This window comes from Zalophus californianus, chromosome 14 (assembly GCF_009762305.2).
Source record: "Zalophus californianus isolate mZalCal1 chromosome 14, mZalCal1.pri.v2, whole genome shotgun sequence".
NCBI classification, from domain to species: Eukaryota; Metazoa; Chordata; class Mammalia; order Carnivora; family Otariidae; genus Zalophus; species Zalophus californianus.
This window is the reverse complement of record NC_045608.1, coordinates 10,355,948-10,378,113: the sequence shown is the minus strand read 5'-3', so window position 1 is coordinate 10,378,113 and position 22,166 is coordinate 10,355,948. Positions and strand designations below refer to the sequence as shown.

The 22,166-nt window shown below is 45.7% G+C and overlaps 1 protein-coding gene across 4 annotated transcripts in view; it reads right to left on the bottom strand.

Moving 5' to 3' along the window:
* RPH3A (rabphilin 3A) overlaps nt 1-22,166 on the bottom strand; it is a 268,394-nt gene that overhangs the window by 105,091 nt on the left and 141,137 nt on the right. The window lies entirely within an intron of this gene.

The window sequence follows — 22,166 nt, the reverse complement described above, 5'->3', positions numbered from 1 at the left end:
CACAAGAATCCTCACAAAGGGAAAAGGGAGAAGGAGGGTGAGGGGGGGTGGTGATGTCGGAGTGTAGGATTGAGAGACAGAGAGATGAAGATGCTACAGTGCTGGCCCTGATGATGGAGGAAGGGGCTGCAAGCCAAAGAATGAGGGCGGCCTCTCCAAGCTGGAAAGGCCAGGGAAACGGATCTTCCCCTAGAGCCTCCAAAAGGAGCATAGCCCTGCCAACACTTTGATTTTAGGACCTCCAGAGCTATGAGATAATAAATCCGTGTTGTGTTAAGCCACTCACTTTGTTGTTCCATGTTATAGCAGCCAAAGGAAACCAATAGGGTGCATCTGCCAGGGAACCCACAATGAGAAGCCCCCAAATCAGCCTTAGCAATCTCGACTGAGCTCCCTCTGGGCCAGAGGAACCGGTACTTCCATCATTTTACAGTTGTTCTAAACCATACAGTGTGTGTGTGTGTGTGTGTGTGTGTGCGCGCGCGCGCATGTGTGCACATGCCTCTGCACACGTGTGCACACAGACGGAGGCCCTACAACAGAAAGGACTCGAGCTCAAAGCTTTAGCTGGACCACCAGGCTCTGTGGCCGGATGGCACTGCGGGGCACACATTGCCTCCTCCACTCCCTCCTCTTTGAGAGCCTCTGGGGAAATGCTATCATCAGGAACACAAAAAGGAAGAAATGTCACAGGGCAGCTTTCCAGGAGCACAACTCATCACTGGGGATCAGTCAGAGACAAAACAAGTAAATGGAGCAGAGTCAGGAAGAGTAAGAAAAAAAGAGAGAATTGCTGGGTCCCTGAGACCAGCTTAAGTTCTCCGACAGATCGCTTCCCACCAAGGGGCGCCTGGGTAGCTCAGTCGGTTAAGCATCTGCCTTCAGCTCAGGTCATGATCTTGGGGTCCTGGGATTGAGTCCTGCATATGGCTCCCTGATCAGCAGGGAGTATGCGTCTCCCTCTCCCTCTTCCCCGCCACCCCCTCCCTACTCCAGCTCCGTCTCTCAAATGAATAAATAAAATCTTAAAAAAAAAAAAAATCCCTTCCCATCGAGAAAGAGGCAAGTCTTGGGGAGGCCCGTTAGCCCCCTTAGGAGAAAATAGGGTAATTACAGATAAGATGCTGCAGGACTTGGCGGGACAAGTTTTTATGACAAGTCAACAAGTATTAGTTATTCATCAGTCAGTTTGGTGTTACCAGGCAAGGCGCTGCCAAAGCAAATAAGGCTGGGGTTGCCTTCCAGTGCTCTGGGCTTGGTTCTTGGCTCTCCCATTCACCAGCTGTGTGACCTTGGGCATGTCATCTGCACGCTCTGTGCCTCAGTTTCCTTGACTCTAAAATGGAACTAAAATCCCTTCCCCACCTACCTACCTGTGTGGCCAGGACGTTTCATTGAGCTAACTGATATAAACAAGGGTCCTTTTCCTCCCTGCAGAGTCTAGTTAAGCATCTAGCCCCAAATGACCGGAGGTGCTGGGAAAAGGCCATTGGCAGAGGCAGAGTGACGAAATGGTCAAAAGGCCAGGTTTTAGGGTAAGGCTGCCTAGGTTCCGAGTTGCTAAACCTCTCTGTGCCTCAGTGTCCCCATCTGTAAAGTGGGGGATAATAACTGTACCGCTTCACATGGCTGTCATTAGGATCACATGAGCAAATATACGTAAAAGCACTTAGAATGGTGCCTGGGATATAGGAAGCCCTCTGCAAATCATCTTTATTACTTTCACTGTTGTGATGATGATTGTTATTGACGAGATGCATTTTCCCCAGGGTGATACAATGTGGGGCTGAAATACGAAAGATGATGTGAGGCGGTCTGTGGGTACATATTTTTTTAAGGTCTGAGTGTTGCACATTTATTTTAAAGTGCATCAGAAAAAAATTGTATTCCCCCTTCCAGTAGCGACCTAACATTTTCTTGTATATAAACGTACTTAAGTATGTAGAATGTAGGGCAAAAATAAGTTTGCTTTTCTCTTTTATTTCAGCACCTCAATGGCATTATCTGCCCTGAAGTCAGCCCTCTGGGTGTGTTGGGTTCACTTAACTCCCCTCCCTGTAGTAACTGCATCTCTCAGAGGGCCGCTTCAGTCATTCCAGTAAGTCCAGAAGCAAAGTCTTATGCCAAGAAAATGAAGGAAGAATGCAGGATCTTCCCTGTCCCAGGTCCCCTTCAGAATCTGCTTCTGGTCTATAAAGAATAAATAACTAGCAGTAACTGAAGAGAGACCATATGTGTGTCCCTCATCTGAGCTCCTACAATCCAGCTAACCCTCTCCCAGGGTCCAGCCCCCATGACTGGCTCTCCCATCGCACTGAATATTCCAAGAACACAGCTCAGTCTCGTGCATCTCTGAGTTCTCGGGGCCCAGAACAAACTTGACGTCTGGTCCATGTTGAATAAGTGAATTATTCTTAGAACATTTGATGCCTGTTTCTTTTATCTTCAGTCTCAGACACGGGGAATCTGACCACCTGAAATTGCATGGTTAGTTATAAATGGCATATGTCAGTGGTTCGTGGGATCCTGCAAGGAGCCCCATGTCTTCAAAATGAACAATTTTAGGAAGACCTGGGCCAGGTCATCATCTCAGATGATCAATGCCAGAGTTGCTAGCCACAGGAAAAGGGCTGAGCAAGTTGGGAGAAGCCAGCACACCCGCCTGAGGAGTAAGATTTGAACTGGTTGAATTTGGGCAAGTGGGAAAAAAGAGTAGAGTGAGGAAGAGCGATTTGAGAAAAAAGCTCTGCAGACGGGACGCCCATCAAGGCATTCAGGATGGAGGAGGCTGACATTTCCAAAAGTAGCTTTAAGCTGTGATGGAAAAGGAATGAATCTATAATAAAGGGATGGCAGGCATGTGACTGGAGGAGGGGAGGTCAGAGCTATTTCCTATTGGGTCTTTCAAAGCACTCTTCCAGAAAGACCCTCTGGCTTTTCCCTGAAATGAACAAGCCAAATTCCTCAATTCTGCCAGGCATCGGTCAACAAGTCCTAGTCATTAGCTCATGTTGGGGAGGGGGCAAAGGGAGAGGTGACTCCTCATTTAGTGGCTTAGCTACTCACCAAGCTCCTAGAAGAATGGTTGAAAGGGAGTTAGCTTGGAATCTCACCTCGTCTACTCACTGGCTGTGTGACCTTGGGCAAGTCACTTCACCTCTCTGAGCCTTAGCATCCTCGTCTGTAAGAGTAATACCTACATCATTAGTTTATGGGACCATTCAAAGAGATAAAATATGTGAAGGGCTTGGTATAGCCCACAAAGTGCTGGCACATAGTAAACGCTCAACACATGAAGTGTTATTCCTATTATGATTATTATCATTACCCTCTGCCAGATGCTGGGGAAACCGTGACATGAGTAAGACTGCACCCCTCCATGCTACAGGCCAACGGGAGAGATAGAAAAGAGACCTCCAAATGACAAAACAGAGTGGTAACCGCTATGAGAGAGCCATGAAAAGCATACTGGAGGGAAGATATATATTTCTGTGACACATGGTGGCGGAGAGAGGAGCAACAAGTTATCTCTACAGGAGACCTGGGAAGTGGGTGGGCGGCAGGTGGCAGGGGGAGCGCCACATGCCCAACTTCTCAGTGCCCCGAGCGTTTCTCCCTCCCTACTCCAGTCCTCACTCCAACATCGGGGGACCATCTTTCCTCCAAGGAGATTTCTCAACATCGCCCTTATGTAATCCTGATGTGACACGACAGATATCCAGCAGGCTTGAAAAAGGAGAGGCTAGCTCTCCCCACGAATCCCATTGGGCTAAGCAGGTGAGGCAACACAGAGTGGCGCAGAGATGGAGAGGGACCGGAGTGTGGGGCCGCAGAGTAGCAGTCAGGTTAGCTGGCAGGGGGGAGTAAACTGTCACAGCCTTCCTGGAGGGTGATCCAGCACTATGTGTCCAAACCTTAACAATTATACACACTTACCATCTGACCCATTAGACTCTCTTCGGGAATCTAATCTAAGGACATAATCAGACATATACACAGAGATTTAGTATCACAGCATTGCTTATAATAATGACAGATTGGAAACAACCCGAATGTCCAGCAATGGGAGAGTCATTTGAATAAACTGTGGTATAGTCCATACCAGTGGCCATGAAGCAGCCCCACACTGGGACAGTTTTGACAGAACCCTGAAAAGATGTAATCTTGATACTTAAAAAAAAAAAAAGACTACAAGATTGTATATATAATTTGATCCCATTTTTGGATACATGCACCCTCTATGCTCCTTCAAAGTCCCGGTTGGTCATTCATTTATTCACTCAACACATGTTAAGATGAGGTCAGACTTACATGCCAGATGCTAGGGATACAGAAGGACACAAAAGTGACACCCTCCCTTCTCTTGCCAAGCTTCGAGATTCGAAATTCACCTCCTTCAGGGAGACCTCTATGATTACACCAGTCCAGACTGAGGGTCCTCTTTTCTGATCCCTGGTAGTCCCCCCGGAATTTATGAAGGATGATAACAGCATTTTCCCAAGACCTCAGCTAACTTCCTTACATGTAGAATATTGCCAAATACTTACAGCATCTCTGGAGAGTAAATCCTAGGATTGATCTCCATGTCCCAGATGAGAAGACCGAGGCTCAGACAGAGTAGGATATTTGTTCAGACTCATACATCACCACATAACCAAGCAGGGACTCAGTCTACACCTGTCCTAGGTCAGACCCCACACCTTCAAGCACTGCGTTTGTGCCAAACACACACTTAAGGGCTTGTTTGGGCCCAGCAAAGGGCACCTGTCTGCACTCTCAAGAGCCTTTCCTGATTCCTCTGGATGCAGTTGGACCCTCCTCTTCTCTGGCCCCAGTGCACATGATTCAGGCACTGCAACAGCCTGTCTCCTTCCACCGTGATGCCCAGCATGAGGGGAGGGAGACATCTGACCACCCTAAATTGCAGGTTTAGTTACCACAAATGGTTCATGTCAGTAGTGAATGGGATTCTCTAAGGTACCCCATGCCTTCCAGATGCTGCTGTCCATGAACAAGGTTAGAAGGACCTAGACTAGACCGTCATCCCAAAAGAGGAGTGTCAGAGATGCTGGCTACATCCAGATATCAGTTCCTGGGGACAGGGTACCACATCTCTCTCTTATGTCCTTAACACAGGGTCTGGCACAGGATAAATACCAAATAAATAGTGGATGAATAAATGATTTAATGAATGAATGAATGAATGAATGAAAGGGGGCATCATTTTTGCCAGCCATTTATTTCCTGGATCAAAGGTTTTCTTCCTCTGGGCCAGATGCCTAGAGTTCACTGAGCCTTGCACCATCATCTCACCCAGGACACTGCAAAGAAATGGAGCAGGAAGAAATTCAGGCTGCCCATTCACCCACGGCCCCTCTCATGGCCCCGACCACATGGAAGAGGAAGCTTGGAGAAAAAATGAGGAGTGATCGCTGCAGGGGAGGTCAGCTGCACAGCCCCTGCCCGAGCTGATGCTTCTAAAGCTGCAGCTCCATGAAACATTCTTGCTCACTCAGACAGCAAACCCAGGAACCTCACACCAGCCCTTTCCAGCACAGAAAGCAAAGAGAGAAAAAGCCTCGGGGGACATGAGTCTGGCTGCATTTGAAAATGCCTACTAGTTTTTCAGGGAAACCAGATAAGTTCCAGAGGGTACTTTTCATAAGCATTTATATGTCATTCTCCAGTCAGCCTTGAGGGGCATCAAAACAAGATCATTTGTTCTCATGGACCTAGCCTGATATTCCCATAATTCATTGCAAGAAAAGGGAGCAGATGTTCTGAGCCTCTCTGTCCTCTATAAAGTGGGAGTAAGGGGGGTCTACTTTCCTAGATGTTTGTAAGAATCAAAGGGGATTGAAACACACAAAAGGACCCAGCACAGAGCTCAGCGAATGGAAACATTCAGCAAATACCTGCTTGGTCTGAAGGCAACAAAAATCACCATAAAATTCCAGTGTTATCTGGAAGGAATACCAGAAAGATTACATTTATCAGCCTAGCCTCTCAAAAGAATGGATGAAGGACAGGTAAGTTTTGAAGGAAGAAGGGGAAAACTAGGGATTGTGAGGGGTTTTGTCAGACATCAGGCCAAGGTGGGCCCCGAGAAGAGAGATATTATTATGAGGGTGCTGGACACGGAAGGGAGAAAGGAAGGTTCAGACAAGGAATAAAAGAAGTAAGATGTATGAAAGGAAGGTTTTGCTAATTTCACTGAGGACATCAGAGCACAGTGGGGAAACAGAGGTGTGGCATGAGGAGCCCTGGGTCATCATCAGCACATATTTGGTTGCAAGAAACAGAAACCCCCTCAGAGATGGCTCTCATGGAGTCCGAGGTCCAGCCTCCCCACCACCATCACCTCTTGCCTGGACAATGGCAGTTGCCTCCCTACAATGCATTCACCGCACATGGCCAGCCGTATAGCCTCAGAGTTAAATAAGGACATGCCATTCCTTTTCTTGAACCCCCTCTGGTCTCTCCCCATTGCACTTAAAAAAAAAAAGAAAAGGTTTTACCTGGCCCCCCTCTCCCACCCCATGCCTCTTTGCCCTGCCTCCTACCACTCTCCCCTCTCTTGCTACGCTCCAGCCTCGGGCCTTTGCTCTGTTTATCAAGCACCTAAGCTTGTTCTCACCTCAGGGCCTTGGCACCAGCCCTTCCTTCTGTCTGGACTCACTTCCTCCTGTTCTTTGCACAGTGGGTTCCCTTGTTGTCATTCATGTCCTAGCTTAGGTCACCTCCTCAGAGAGGCCTTCTCTGATCACCTCCCCCTCGTTGCGGAGTTTAGTTTTCTGCATAGCACCTATCACCACCTGATGGTTTATTATTAATTCAGATAGATGGATAGAGTCTGTTTCTCTTGCTACAATATAAGTTCCATGAGAGCAGACACCTAATAATCAGCTTTATCCCAGCACCTAGAATAGTGTCTAATATACAATAGGTGCTCAACAAAAATCTGTTGGATGAATGGATGGATGGCTGGGTACATGGGTGGGTGGGTGGATGGATGGATGGATAGATGGATACAAAAACAAGATATGAAATTTAGCCAGACCTCATATGATGTGGAAGAGGTCCATCATAAACCAAGTGTTCTCCCTGTCTCCGAGTGGCCCCCGGGTATTTCTTTGCATATGCTCCAAGTCTTATTGGTCAGCATTTCTGGGCCTCTGCTATTTGAACACAAGCTCTGTGGTTTTGGATTCGTCAGCTCAGCAGTGCCCATGGGGCTGGGTGGGGGGCAGGGTCACACAAGACAAACAGAAAGAACCAGAGGGGCGACAGGTTCTTTTAGGAGGGTGTATCCATTTCCCGGGGCCGCCATGACAAATTACCACCAACTTGATGGCTAGATTTATTCCCTCACAGTTCTGGAGACTAGAAGTCTGAAATCAAGGTGTCACAAGAGGGTCACACTCTCTCTTGAAGGCTGTAGGGAAGAAGCTGTCCCATGCCTTGCTCCTAGCTTCTGGTGGATGCCCACAGACCTCAGCATCCCTTGGCTCATGGCTGCACCACCCCAGTCTCTGCCCCATCATCACATGGCTTCTTCCCCCTATCCCTTCTGTGTGTGTCTTCATCTCTTCTTCTAAGGACACAGGTCATATTGGATTTCTGGCCCACCCTAATCCAGTATGACCTCATCTTAACCTAACCAATTCTATCCACAAAGACCCTATTTCCAAATAAGGTTACATTCCGATGTTCCGGGTAGACATGAACTTTGGGGGATGCTAGTCAACTCAGGGCAGAAGGGGTATCAAAGATAGGGAGGCTCTCTATGACAGACAGCCTGAGTGGTCAGGCTCTGAGTCCAAGCTCTTCACTGACTAGTGGAGCAACCTGGGACAAATCGTTACCCCTCCTGCCTGGCCTTCCCCATCTGTAGAATGGGAGAAGGTGATGATAATATTGTTTGCATAATAGGGATCAAATAAGCTGGGAACTGTTACAACATCTTTTAATCTGTGATGTACTTCATAACTGTGAGTTATTATCCGTGGCAGCCATGAGAATACCTTGCAGACCTCCAGCTACAGGAAGTTTAATTAACCAAGGGCCCCAGCTGCTACATTCTCAAATCCATTGGTGCAAACGAGGCCACCCTTCCCATGGGCTGCTCCCAGCCAATGACTGAGTGCAGCAGGGATACTAAAACGGGCCGGTTCCAGGGAGACAGGCTCTCCTCTGGCAGTGGCTAGAGGACTCCTGACACTTTGTGGAAGCTTCTTTAGACTACAGGGGAGTCTAAGACGCCCCCCACCCATCCTTCCCTCTCCCCTTCACTCAGGGTCTGGTAGCTCTCCATGGCTTCCTGGCACTCTTCCTATTTTCTCCCACAGGTATTTCCCCTAATTAAGTCCTTGCACATTTAGTCCCATCTTGGTGTATGCCTATTGGGAGGACCCAGACCAGAACATTATCCCAGAAATAATCTGTTACCTTTGCCCAATCAGCACACATGTCCCTGCTCCTGATTACCCTTTAAGTAAATCACACTCTTACGCCCATACTTGGTCCATGAGGTCCAGATAGAGCTGACGCTTCCCTCTACTCCAGGGGCAGGCACATGCCCAAGCCTGATGAATCCTTCTATTGGACTGGCCACAATGCCAATGTCTGGTACAGAGAAGGGCATGTAACCTGATGTAAGCCAATGGATCCTTACCTGAAACTCTGTTACTGCTTTTAGGAAGGAGATATATCTTTTGCAGTGGGGCTGCTAAGCTGGTAGAATGCAAGCCTGGAGCTGCTGAGGAGCATCTCTGCCACCCTCCAGCCTGAGACTGAGATTGATGCAAAAGAGAGAGAGGGATGTGAGAAACTGATTCCTGATACCATTATTTCAGCACCTGGATCCAGCCATACCTGAAACTTATACTTGTCTATAATGTATGTCAATACGTTCTTTTTTTTTTTTTTTTTTTTTTTGCTTTAGCCTATTTGAATTGAGTGTTCCAACTAAAAAAATTAAATCCATAATTTTCCTGCCATGATTCTTCAAAGGGAGGACCAGAGATTGTGGCTTCTGGGGAAGAACTACAAAGTCAAGTAAACATCAAGGATGGACAAAATGGATTCTTTTAATTCAATGTGTGAACTACTTTCAGAGTGTCAGAAGGATTAAAGAGAAAAAAGAAACAACCAAAGAAGCATCAGTGGGAGCCAGTTTGGCTTTAGGCTGCTTTTTAAAGAAAGCCTCTCCACAATTAGGATTTCCAAATATAATCCCTCTCTCATTCGACAGAACCCAGTACCTAGACAGCTACTTCTGAAAATAAGAGAAATAAAATCTGTTTTCTGATGAATCATAAACAGTTCATCTCTGGTTCTTCTCCTGTTTGGGGATGAAACTCAGAAGAAAGTGTTTCCCTTCTTTTAAAAAATCAAAATTTGGGGATTTCTATCAATAAATTCATTCTGCTCTTCTCCCTAAATGGATTATTTTTGCAAATGTTCCCATTTGGTTGGGAGGCTGATATCAGGCCCATAATATCAACCACTATTGAGGTTGATCCTACATAGTGAAAAACATCTTGGCCACTCTTTGCTTGGCAATAGACTAGAACCCCAACAAAGCCAAGACTCAGTAATCCTTTTTCTCTTAGCTAAACAATAAGAGCACCCAGCCTGCTGAGGCACTGTGAACAGGACTACAGAATTCAGCAAAACGGTGGCCTGTGAGGCATTTCTAACTCAAGGCTCGATCTCTCTCCTTTGGAAATAAAAACACATAATAAACCATTAATGTTTAACTGGAGGCATCATTAATTAACATAAGGAGCCCGAACTTCACTATGCAGTTAATTCCCCTTTCCTGAGTAAATGCAAATGGCAAATGGAAGTTCTGTCTCCTATCAGGACCCTTCTGCCCTTCTTTTTGATGTACCTTCATCCCTGGCACAGTTTTGACGGCAAAAAGCAAAGGCACCTACATGTTCTTTAAATAGATCTCCGTGCTGACTGCCTTGACAGCTAATGGCCAAAGGATGCTAACACACAGTGGCATCTGTGTTCGCAAAATCAAGGAAGTTTTCCATCAGCTGACTTGCTCCTTTATTAAGGGAAAAAGCAATCAGGCAGGCAGGAGCAAAGCTTACTAGGGGATTTGAACCTCTGAACTGCACTGAGCAGACGCCCAGGGATGAGGAGGACTCAAATCAATAATAATAATAACAAACTTAATGATCACAGCAACAGAAGCGGCAGTAATGGCTACTACTTGCTGAGCACCTTCTGCAAGCCTGGCTTAAAATCACTGCTTTATATGCATGACCTCACCGAATTCTCACAATTAACTCTAAGAAATAGGTGCTAATATTATCTCTGCATAACAACATGATTGTGGTAGATTGGTTGCAAAAGTGGCCCTAATTCTTCCTTCTCCTGTACCCACAGCCTTTGCAACGTGACTTCACATTGCAGTGTGATTTTGCAGCTCTGTCCTTCAGGAGATGAAATCAATTTCTCTGCCCCTCGAATCAGGCTGGGCTGTCTTGCTTTGGCCAATAGAATGCCAAGATTCTGGACTTCAAGGGGACCTTTCAACTTCTACCTCTGGAAATCCTGCCCAATAATAAGCCTAAACTAGCCTGCTGGAAGATGAGAGGCCCCATGAGACAGAACTGAGCCCAGACAAGGCTATCTTTGACCAGCCAGCTCCCAGAGACCCACAGCCCATAAAGCAAGCTCAGAAAGATCAGCCAAACTCTGTCCAGTTTGTCATTTCTACCCAGGCAACCCGCAGACTAGTGAACAGTAATAAATGTTTATTGCTATGTGCCACTGAGGTTTTGCAGTTGTTTCTTACATATCATTATTGTCAAAACAGACTGACACAATGAGGAACCTAAGTCACAGAGAGATTAATTAAAGTGACTTCCTAGAAAATTTCTTAGCTCATAGTAGGTAGTCAACAAATATCAGCTAAATGAGTAAATGAATGAATAAATGAGTTGGAAACAAAATCTAGGTCTGTCTGACATGATAGTCTGAGCATTTGACAAATAAGTTACACCAGAATGTATATTTCTATCCTAAGTGAGTTTATTCTCTTTCAAAATTACCCAGCACAGTACCTGGCTCAATAAATGCCCCTTTGGGGGCACCGGGGTGGCTCAGTCGGTTAAGCAGCTGACTCTTGATTTCGGCTCAGGTCACGATCTCAGGGTTGTGGGATTGAACCCCATGTTGGACTCTGCACTCTGTCCCCTCTCCCTCTGCTCCATCTCGCTCTCTCTCTCAAATAAACAAAATCTTTAAAAATAATAAAAAAAATAAATGCCCCTTTCATTTCTTTTCTGTCACCCTTGATTTCTCCCCAACCAGTTTGAATCAATCCCTGCCCTATTATAAAGCCCACAGAGAAAAGAGGAAACGCAGGAAGTGAAAAAAGATGGGTATGACACCATTCTATCCCCTGGAAAAAGAATAGGTTTCAATCCAACTTTTCTCTGTTTTTATGTGTTCAATATAGCCTGGTTCTGCTCATATCCTACCTTTGATCTCTATCTTTTAATTCACAAGTTTATTATGATTACTGATATATTTGAATTTCCCTCTATCATCTTATTTTGTGCTCTTTGTTTGCCCTGATTTTTGCATGGTATTCCCTGGCATTCTACTTCCCCCTCTGCTAGTAGGGAGGTTTGTTAGAAGGTGGAGGGAAAGACGGAAAAGTATCTCCCAAACTGAGAAGGCACTTTGAGACCAGAAAATGGAAGAGGTGACTCCATACAGTCTACAAAAGTTTTATTCAAGGTAACTTACTGACAGGGTGGGGATAGGGTGGAAAATTATCCACAGCAGCTGCATAACTATTCTCTGCTAAGTCCAGATCTTAGTCCACAGATTTTATAGAGTGAGGGGACACGCAGAAGGGCACTGTAGCAAGATCAAAGGGTTTTCATGCACCTCAAAGGGCTTGCATGCACCTGACAGCTAACCCTTAATTCGATCTTGTGGCACCCCCTGTGCATCAGGAAGGGGAAAGACCGTTATCTCCAACAGATTCTTGGGAGGCCAAAACAAGTCTCCTCCAATCCCAGCCTCCACAGGCATTTCTAATGTGTGTATATTAACCTCCAAAGAGCCCAGAACACATAGCGGTCATAGAGCACACATGAACGAGTTGGAGGGCCAAAGATGGACTCAGTATTGTCAGCACTTCTCCAAGGTTGTATTTCCTTCCTATTCTTTCAGTGGTTACCTTCCGTTTTATTGTTGTTGTTGTTGTTGTTTTATTTTATTTATTTGACAGAGAGAGAGAACACGAGAGAGGGAACACAAGCAGGGGGAGTGGGAGAGGGAGAAGCAGGCTTCCCGGCGAGCAGGGAGCCCGATGCGGGGCTCGATCCCAGGATCCTGGGATCATGACCTGAGCCGAAGGCAGACGCTTAACGACTGAGCCACCCAGGCGCCCCATACATTCCGTTTTTTAACATGCATATGTGACTTCATCTGGAATGAATCTACTTCTCTACCCTCCTCCAAGACAATGTCCTAGAATAGTTTAATTCTAACCCCTCCCTACTGTCTTATACACCTAGCATTGTTTTTTCTCTACCCCTCAAAGTAATCACCCTTGCACACTGTACAAATATATACTTAGCATTTACTTATTATTACATTTTGAACATATACTATGTTCCTTATACAACTCTACATTCTTCAAAGGATTTTCACTCTCACCAACCCAAATCTTGCAAGGTAAGCAGTGGGAATACTAGAATACTATGATCATGATACAAGACTGAGAAGCTCCATGTCTCAGAAGGGTAATAAACCAGAGAGAGGGAGCCCTGGAGGGAGAAGCCAGCTCTCCAGACTCTCAGTTCAGGGCTCTCAGAAGTCTCCAGGACACTCCCAGCCGAATCAGGTTTAGTGTCCCCTCTTCATAAATATTCTGCTCACATTTCATCATCATAACACTTTGTATGCCAGTGACAGTCTGAGAACTTGTCTCTCAGGCCTGAGAGAGTTCTCTGTTCATTCCAAACTCTGCCCTGATTAGAAATTTTTTAATACAAGGTATCTATTGATCTACATCTATCTGTCTATCTACTATCAAGATAGAGATAGATATTTTTTCACAGCATGTCACCTTCCTTTGTCAGGCATGCTTTGTACACCCCAGGATCCTTTCCCCGGTGCCTTTCAAAGCCAACTTGTTCCTTGATTTTCCTTTCTAGCAGTCTCAGCTGTCTCCCACCCCACCTGTCCTTTCACAGTGACCTGGTGGTGATGTTGACAACGAAATGGACATCCATCCACTGATGCTGGGAAATGAAGGAAGGTTCTGTAGAATGCTGAATATCAACTTCAATTTAAAAAAAAAAAAATACACCCCTATCTACCTGCTGTAAAGAGCTTTAATCTTTCTCTTCAGGGGATTAAAACATTTCAAAGTAGTGAATGAAAACTCATTTAATATCTCGGTTCAAATATGTTCCATCAGCCTATAGATTATTTTTTTAAAAAATGACAGTGCTGAATGTGAGAAAAAATAAACTCAATTTGTGCTAGCAATCAAAATTTCAAAGCTGGAGTCAGGTCTCATAACGGAAAAGAGGAAGATCTTTTTCACCCCAGGGAACCCATTCCACTGCCATTATGTTTTACTTCCTTTTGCTTCTGCAAAGCCCCCTCCCTCAACAAAAGGTCTCATTCATTTCCCCCTCCCCTTTAAATTTCTGTACAAGCCTAGAAGAACAATGTTTTAAATGACAGTAAGAGCTAACAATGATTGAGCACTTACCGTGTGTCACTCACTAATCTAAGTATCTGACATGCTGTATAACACATTCAGGGCCCACATAAGTCTTTGTAGGGGGCAACACAGAGAGGCGACATACCAAAGGGGTGGAAGAGGCAGGATTTAAACCCAAGGACTTGCTCTGGCACCCATGCTCTTAATTACTCCATGGCCTCTCAAGGCCATCACCATTGCTGTCCCTTGACGTAAATCACTGTCCCGGTCATCTTTTATTACTATTCCTTCTCCTTCTGGGCACACGGGAACTGACACGTATACGCTGCATCACTGGGCTCCCTTGCCCATTGGGTTTATCAATGGGAGGCTCTGACAGGAGATCAGAGCTTGAGGAGAAAGAGAGGTTGGGGTCTTTATCCCCATGTCCGCTCCCTGCAGGGTCACCATGGGCTGGTCAACTACCTTGGCCAAATGCCACACAGCCCCTGTCAGGTGGCCGCCTCCACAACTTTCTCTCTCTCAAGGTGCGGATAACTTCTCTCTCTCCTCACCTGCCCCTTAAGACCTAGAGGTGGCAACATTCTCCTGCTGGTTCAAGTCTGTGGCCTGATGCCCAAACTGGCAGATTCCCTAAACCCCGCCTACATCTTTGTAAATAGCCCTTTCATACTCTGCAGATTTTCTGGGTTGAGTGTTCCTCTGTCCCTGCCAGGCCCCTGGCTGATTTGCCCGCCTAGGACAATTCATCAGAATTGCCTCAGACTGCCACTTCACAGATGGCAAAGAGCCTGGCACCACAGGGAGGATTATTTAGTACCCTCAGAAAATGGTCACTGCTCCATCAGTACCTCTTCTGAGATGAAATGAAAACATATATAAATCATTCTTTCTAGAACTATCTATGGCGTGCCTTCTAGATATTAGACACTACCCTGGGGGACACACCAGTGGATGGGACAATCAGGGTCCCACCTGGAGGAAGTGTAAACATTAGGGAGATTCAGATCACATACAGAGAAAACACGAGAACTAGAATAGCACTGCGGCTGTGGACAGCGATAAGTGGGAAGGGCTTCCAACTGGAGGCCTCTCCAGATGCGTCATACTTAAACCTGAAGGATGAGAGGACATGGCCATGCACTGCGGGGGAGAGGAGGTGTGGGGAGTTAAGTGTGGTGTAGAGTGTTCCAGAGGAAATAGTGCTTTGGAAGGCCCAGAAGCGGGAAGGACAGCAAAGGTGGTGGGTGTTTTAGATTGGGGGTGGTAGGGATTGCAGGTGGGGGGCTCAGAAAAGCAGGGAAGGGGCATTTTCTCTTTTGCAGCGACGAGGAGGACACTCCTGGTGTTTAGTGTTGGGCTAAGGATTCTGAATGCCCTGAAGGTGCAGGACAACACCTGACCATGAGGACTGCTCTGCCCTGAGTGTGAGCAGAGCTCCTTTGTCAAGTAAAGTCAGCAGCTGCGCCAGCCTTCCGAGGCCCTCTGAGAAGTCCGTCTATACCAGCTCACATCTGACAGAAGATGAGCCAGGACTGGAAGCTGGGAAGGAGAAGGGCTGAAGGGGGTTTGCATCACATTTTTCTCAAGAGGACAGCACCAGAGATGAAAGGGAACTGCCAGCAAGAGAGGATGGGCAGAGACTTTCTTTTTTTAAATTTTAGAGTCAGAGAAGATCATTCTAGAAGGTAGCTGCCATCACTGCACAGCAGTGTTTTTCAGACTTTAAGCCAAGACCCACAAGTAAGAACTACATTCTACATCACAACCCAGCTCAACGTGCATGCACAGAGATGTGTGACTGAAGCAAAAGTTTCACAAAACAACACTTCCACATACCACCAATGACGTTCTCCGATAGGTTCTATTCTATGTGATTTCTACCCACTAAACTGACTTGATAATTCACTAAATAGAGCTCACTTCGGGGCGCTTGGGTGGCTTAGTCGTTAAGCGTCTGCCTTCAGCTCAGGTCATGATCCCAGTGTCCTGGGATCGAGTCCCACATCGGGCTCCCTGCTCAGCAGGAAGCCTGCTTCTCCCTCTCCCACTCCCCCTGCTTGTGTTCCCTCTCTCGCTATCTCTCTCTCTGTCAAATAAATAAATAAAATCTATAAATAAATAAATAAATAAATAAAGCTTACTTCTTGGTGTAAAAACCAACACTGAAGACACAAGTAGAAGAGAGTATTGTTTTTTACTACTATTGTCTGTTTTTACTCTTTATTTTTATGGAAGTATAGTTGACACACAGTGTCACATCAGTCTCAGGTGTGCAACACAGTGATTCAATAACTTTGTATGTCGCACTGTGCTAACCACAAGTGTAGCCACCATCCGTCGCCATGCAACATGATGATAGTACCATTGATTATATTCCCTGTGCTGTGCCTTTCATCCCCATGACTTTCTCATTCCATCACTGGAAGCCTGTACCTCCCACTCCCCTTCACCCATTTTACCCATTCCACTACTTCCTCCCCTCTGGAAACCACCAGTTTGTTCTCTGTAATTACAAGAGCATTTTAAAGATTTTTAAAAAATGTGATAACACATTATGTTGATGAGCATGTGGGGAAATGAGCACTCTCATGAACTATTAATGGAAGCAAGAATTAATGCAATTCCATTAAGTGGGCCATTTGGTCGTCTTTATCAATATTTTAAATGCATATGCCTTTGACTCAGCAATTCCACTTCCAGGAATTTCTTACATATTTATTCACATATGTGCCCAAAGATGGATGTGAGAGAATATTCACTGCGGCATTGTTTGTTGTGACCTCGGGCTGCAAACAATATAAATGTCCAGTAGGACGCTGATAAAATGAATTATGGGACATCCTTACAGAAGTCTAAGCAACCATGAAAATAAATGAGGCAAGTTTATATGAACTAAAATGGAAGAAGGTCCAAGATGTATCATATAGTTAAAAAGGCAAGGGCAACAGGCTGACAATTGTTAAGCTGAATGATGGAGACAGAGGGATTTACTATACTCCTCTCTCTACTTCTGTAAATGTGTGAATTTTTCCATAGTTAAAAAGGTAAAAAAGACAAGTGTCCAAACTACGTGTAGTATGCCACCATTTGTGTTTAAGCCAATTTGCTTTAACAGACAAGGGGATCCATAAGGGATTGGAAGTAGCACGTGTCTCTGGCAAGAGACCTAGGGAACAGGTATGGGAGGCAGACTTTAACCTTATACCCTTCTCTACTCTCTTAATTTGTAACCACATACACCTTTTATCTATGTGTGTATGTATAACCAAAAACAAGATAGAGGGGCGCCTGGGTGGCTCAGTCATTAACCGTCTGCCTTCAGCTCAGGTCCTGATTTCAGAGTCCTGGGATCGAGCCCCACATTGGGCTCCCTGCTCGGCGGGAAGCCTGCTTCTCCCTCTCCCACTCCCCCTGCTTCTGTTCCCTCTCTCGCTGTGTCTCTCTCTGTCAAATAAATAAATAAAATCTTCAAAAAAAAAAAAAAAAACGAAGATAGAAATAAAACTGATTTACCAACCTCAACCAGGAGAGACAGACACCATTCTACCTGAAATCAAGACTCAGAATTCTGCCTGAAAACCAAACAAACCAATTCACGATGAAGAACGTACTCTTAACTTTGACCCCCACTACCCCACCACCACACCATGACTTTTGGGGGTTTCCTGAGCAAACAAGTCAAAAATGGAACTGTGTCCAGTTACCTTTTTCTGCCAAACTGTTGTTTCCTTGAATTGATGCAAAGATTGGACCACATGGGACCCCAATTAATTATGATTCCAAGTTTAACTTGTTTGGTTCCCTCACTTTAAGAATGACAGACTATGACATACGGCCGCTCCATTTCTCTGTGTCTATTGAGAGAAGAGGTCTGAATGAGGATATTCATTACAGCATGGTTTATAACAGGGAAAAACTGAAAACAGTCTAAACATTCATCAATAAGAAAATTGCTAAGTAATGACACATCTATATTATGGAACACTGTCATGGACTCAATGTTTATGTCCCCCTCCACCCTTCTAGAGGGGGATCCCTCAACTCCTGCCAAATTCACGGTTTGGAGCCCTGACCCCCAATGTGATGGTGTTGCGGGGGGGGGGGCTTTGGGAGGTGATCAGTTTAAATGAGGTCATGAGGGTGGGGCCCCCATAACGGGATTAATGACCGTGTAAGAGTGTTCTCTTGAGTTCCCTCTCTCTCTCTTTTTCTCTCTCTCTCTTTCTCTCCCATGTGAGGACACCGAGAGAAGCCAGAAAGAGGCCTTCATCCAGAACCAAATCAGCCAGCACCTTGATCTTGGTCTTTCTAGTCTCCAGAAGAGTGAAATATAAACGCCTGTTGTTTAAGCTCCCCCCAACCCGGGTCAATGGTATTTTGTTATAGCAGCTCAAGCTGACTCATAGAAATGGCATGATGTATTTAAAATAAGAAACAGAGCACCTGGGTGGCTCAGTGGGTTAAACGTCTGCCTTCAGCTCGGTTCATGATCTCAGGGTCCTGGGATCGAGTCCCATGTCGGGCTCCCTGCTCAGCGGGGAGCCTGCTTCTCCCTCTGCCTCTCCCCCCTCCCCCAGGCCCCTGGCTCATGCTCATTCTCTCTCTCTCTCAAATAAATAAAATCTTTTTTAAAATATTTAAGAAACATATATGTACTAACATGGAAAGAACTCCTAGACATTTCTGGATGGAAAAAGCAAGTTGTAGTTATACTGTTATAGTATCCTACATTTATGTAAAATGCACATTCATATAATAATATACATATTTATACACAAATGCACAGAACATTATCTGGAAATATAAACACCTAACAAATGACGGGATACTCAGGAGCACAGAAGAATCACAGTCAAAGGGGATATTAGCTTTGTTTGTAAGTTTTTATTTTTTATAAAAAGCTATTTCTGTATCACTCATGTAATTATGTAATTCAGGACATACCCCCTCACAAGTGTTCAGAGGGAACAGCCTAACCCCAGGCTACATAATCAGTCAACTTCAGGGCTACTTCTAGAATCTGAATTCTAAAATCTGCCTTGCAACCCGAGAGTTCTTCCCACTACCATTCAGTTCTCCATCTTCATTCTCAAACCAGCAAAAATTACATTCTGCTCAGGAGAGAATAGGGCAGGACTCCCATCCCACCAGACACCAACGAGGAGATAATGTTTTTATGCACTAAACGTTAACATGGTTAGATCTCAACGAGGTTAGCGAAGACAATTAATTTTAAAGCCTTACAACCGACAGTGATACACAAATTAGCTTCCGCGTCAGCTTTAGGAAACCAATTTCATTACAATGAAGAATTCAGAAGGGAGCTCTGATGCCTTTTTAAAAAGTGAGATGAAACTTCAAAGTGAGATGAAACTATTTTCTAGAGCAACTCCATAATTATACCACAAAGACGATGTTTACCTCAAAACCCAACACCCACTAGGGATAAGATGGAAGGAAGAAAGAAGCCTCAAAAAAATGTCAGGTTGAAATCTGCAAGAGACATTCATAAGAGGAAAATAAGAAAGATTAAAGGCCTCAGAAAGTTTACTATAAATTATAGCAAGAGCTAACATTTATTTATTCAGTCAAAAAAATACTGAGTACTGACTGTGCCAGGCACTGGGGATACAACAGTGAACAAGACACAGCAAAATCTTGCCTTTGTGGAGATGTCCCGCCAATAACATCAGTGCTACGATAATCTGGGACGGTGAACTGGGAGTATCAGGTAGGAGGCTTTGATGTGAAATACACTGAGTGGTCAGGGAAGGTCTCACTGAGAAAGTGACATTTGAGCAAACACCTGAAGGAGATAAAAGAGTAAGCCCAGCAGATATCTAAGGGAAGTTTGTTCCAGGCAGTGGGGGTGGCAAGTGCAAATGTCCTGGGACAGGGACATACCTGGTATATGTTTAAGGAGCAGCAAAAGCCTAATATGGCTGAAGCAGAGAGAGCAAGGGGAAAATCCCAGAAGATAAGATGAGAGAGGAAGCCAGGAGCCAGATGGTGTAGGGCGCCGGAGGCCGTTATAATGACCTGGGCTTTTACCAAGAGAGATGGGAGCCACAGAAGAGTTTAGAGAGCATGAGTGACATGAACTCACACAGCACTGGATCCTCTTGTGGGGAGCAAGGGGAGAGGTCACTATAATAATCCAGGGGGAAGATGGTTCACTGAGTATTTACTGTGAGCTGGGGACTTTACATACCATATCTTCTGGTTTTATTTTTCTTAATCGAGATATAAACCACATACCACAAAATTCACCATTTCCAAGTGTACAATTCGTTGTTTTTAACATATTCACAAGGTTGAGCAACCATCAACACTCTAATTCCCGAGCATTTTCATCCCCCCAAAAGAAACCCTATGGCCATTAGTAGTCAACTCCCCATTCCTACTCCCCCTGTCTCTGGTGACCACCGATCTACTTTCTGTCCCTACTGATTTGCTTATTTGGGACATTTCATATAAATGGGATCATACAAAATGTGGTCTTTCATCTCTGGCTCCTTTCACTGAGCATCACGTTTTCAAGGCTCCTCCATGCATTCCTTTGTAGGGCTGAAGAATATTACAGTATCTTATTAAATGCCCACAAAAGCCCTATGAGGAAGACACTATCGTTACCATGCCCAGTTTTCAGAGGGAAACCGCAGCCCAGAAAGGTCAAGTAAGTTGCCCAAGGACAGCCAGGACAGAGGAGGACCTGAGCCTGAACTCAGAAGTCTGGCTCCAAGCCTTGCCTATTTGACTACTTTGTTCATTGCCTTACTGAATGAATGGTGGACCTTCATCAGGCCCCTCATTGGACTGGGGAAACAGAGGCCCTGATTTCATAGAGTTTGGGTAAAGCCATGACCAAGACTCAGATGTCATGACCTCCTGTTCATCTGGGGTCCACTTTAGCATGTTCTTGCGGCACCAGTGGGACCTTCTCATTCTGGGTGGAGTGGCTAAGCCAGGGAGAGTGGACCTGGCAGAGGTAAGACCCTGGAGGTGGGATGGAGGGAGGGAGGAAGGGAGGGAGGGAGGGAGGGAGGGAGGGAGGGAGGGAGAAAGGGAGGGAGGGAGGGAGGGAGAGGAATACCAAAGGTGCTGCCTTCCCCCACGGTCAAACTCACAAACATCAGTGCAGCTCAGCAAGTCTTTACTGACCACGGACCATGTGCAAGAATCTGTGTGAACGGAGGTGTCAGTGTCAACAAGATGTGATCCCTGCCCTTGAAAAGTTCCCAGGGCAGTTGGGGAAAGGGCTAGCCCAATGCTACCACAAAGAAGAGGCTGTGGTGTTCCTGACTTTGCCATCTATGCATTCTACTAGGAGGCTGGCATGGCGCTGGGCACACAGCTTTCCCCCAACAGATATTTGCTGAGGAGCATCCATATACTCAAGATGCCACCCATTCCCCTTGGCTCTTTCTTATTAACCCTGCCCCACCTATAGCCAGCCCTGTTACCCCAGGAACACTTCCTAATAAAGCCTTTCACGTGAATCCTTGTCTCAGGTCTGCTGCTGGGAACCACCCAACCACCCAGGAGGTGAGCTGGAAAGTCCTGTCATAACCACTACCACTAAAGCCTACTGAGCGCTTACTATGTGCCAGGCAGGCATTACAAGCACTTCAGCTGTATTAACTTTACTCCACAACACCACTGAGAGGAGGATGCTATTACTACATGCCGCTGGCGGACGAGGGAAATGAGTTGCAGGGGCTTGCGGCTGCCCAGTCAGTAGTGGCAGAGCTAAGATCGGAACCCAGGCAATCTTTCCAAGCCAGGCTCTTGACCATTCTATGATCTGCTGCCTTTTGGGTCAGCTTGGGGAACACAGCCGGCATTTGGGGAGGCCAGGTGCCAGAGGCGAGATGGCATCTGTGTATAGAGAGAAAAAGGAAACAGAAAAGCACTGAGGGAAGGGCAAGGGGGAAGCGTCCGAGAAGACACCAGAAGTCTTCTGTTGCAATGAAGCCCAACCACAGCTCTTGCCAATGAGTTCCAAAAGATTTCTCTGATTCCATACAACCCCCTGCCTTGTGACCTGAGCCACCTTGAATGAATTTTTGTTCCTTGGAACGGAACTAATTCCTATATGTGCCAGGCACTGTGGGTAGTAAGACGAGGTACAGTCCCCGACTACGGTCAGCATCAGTGTGAAGATCTTGGCTTTGTTTTCGTTTTGAGACACTATTCATAGGCTTATATGGTAGGTTATATCAAGCTCTTTACATGCATTCTAGGGGGCAGTCACTGTAATAAGCTCCATTTTACAGACAAGGAAATGAAGACTCCGAGACGTTGAGTCCTTTACACAAGGTGATGGTGTTAAGTGGCAAAGCCAACACCAGCTTGGGTGTGACAGGCTCTACAGGCCACAGTCTGAAGCACTAAGCTTCCCTGCACTGTGTGTCCGTGCTCTGCTCCGTGAGGCACAGTAGGGAGCGGT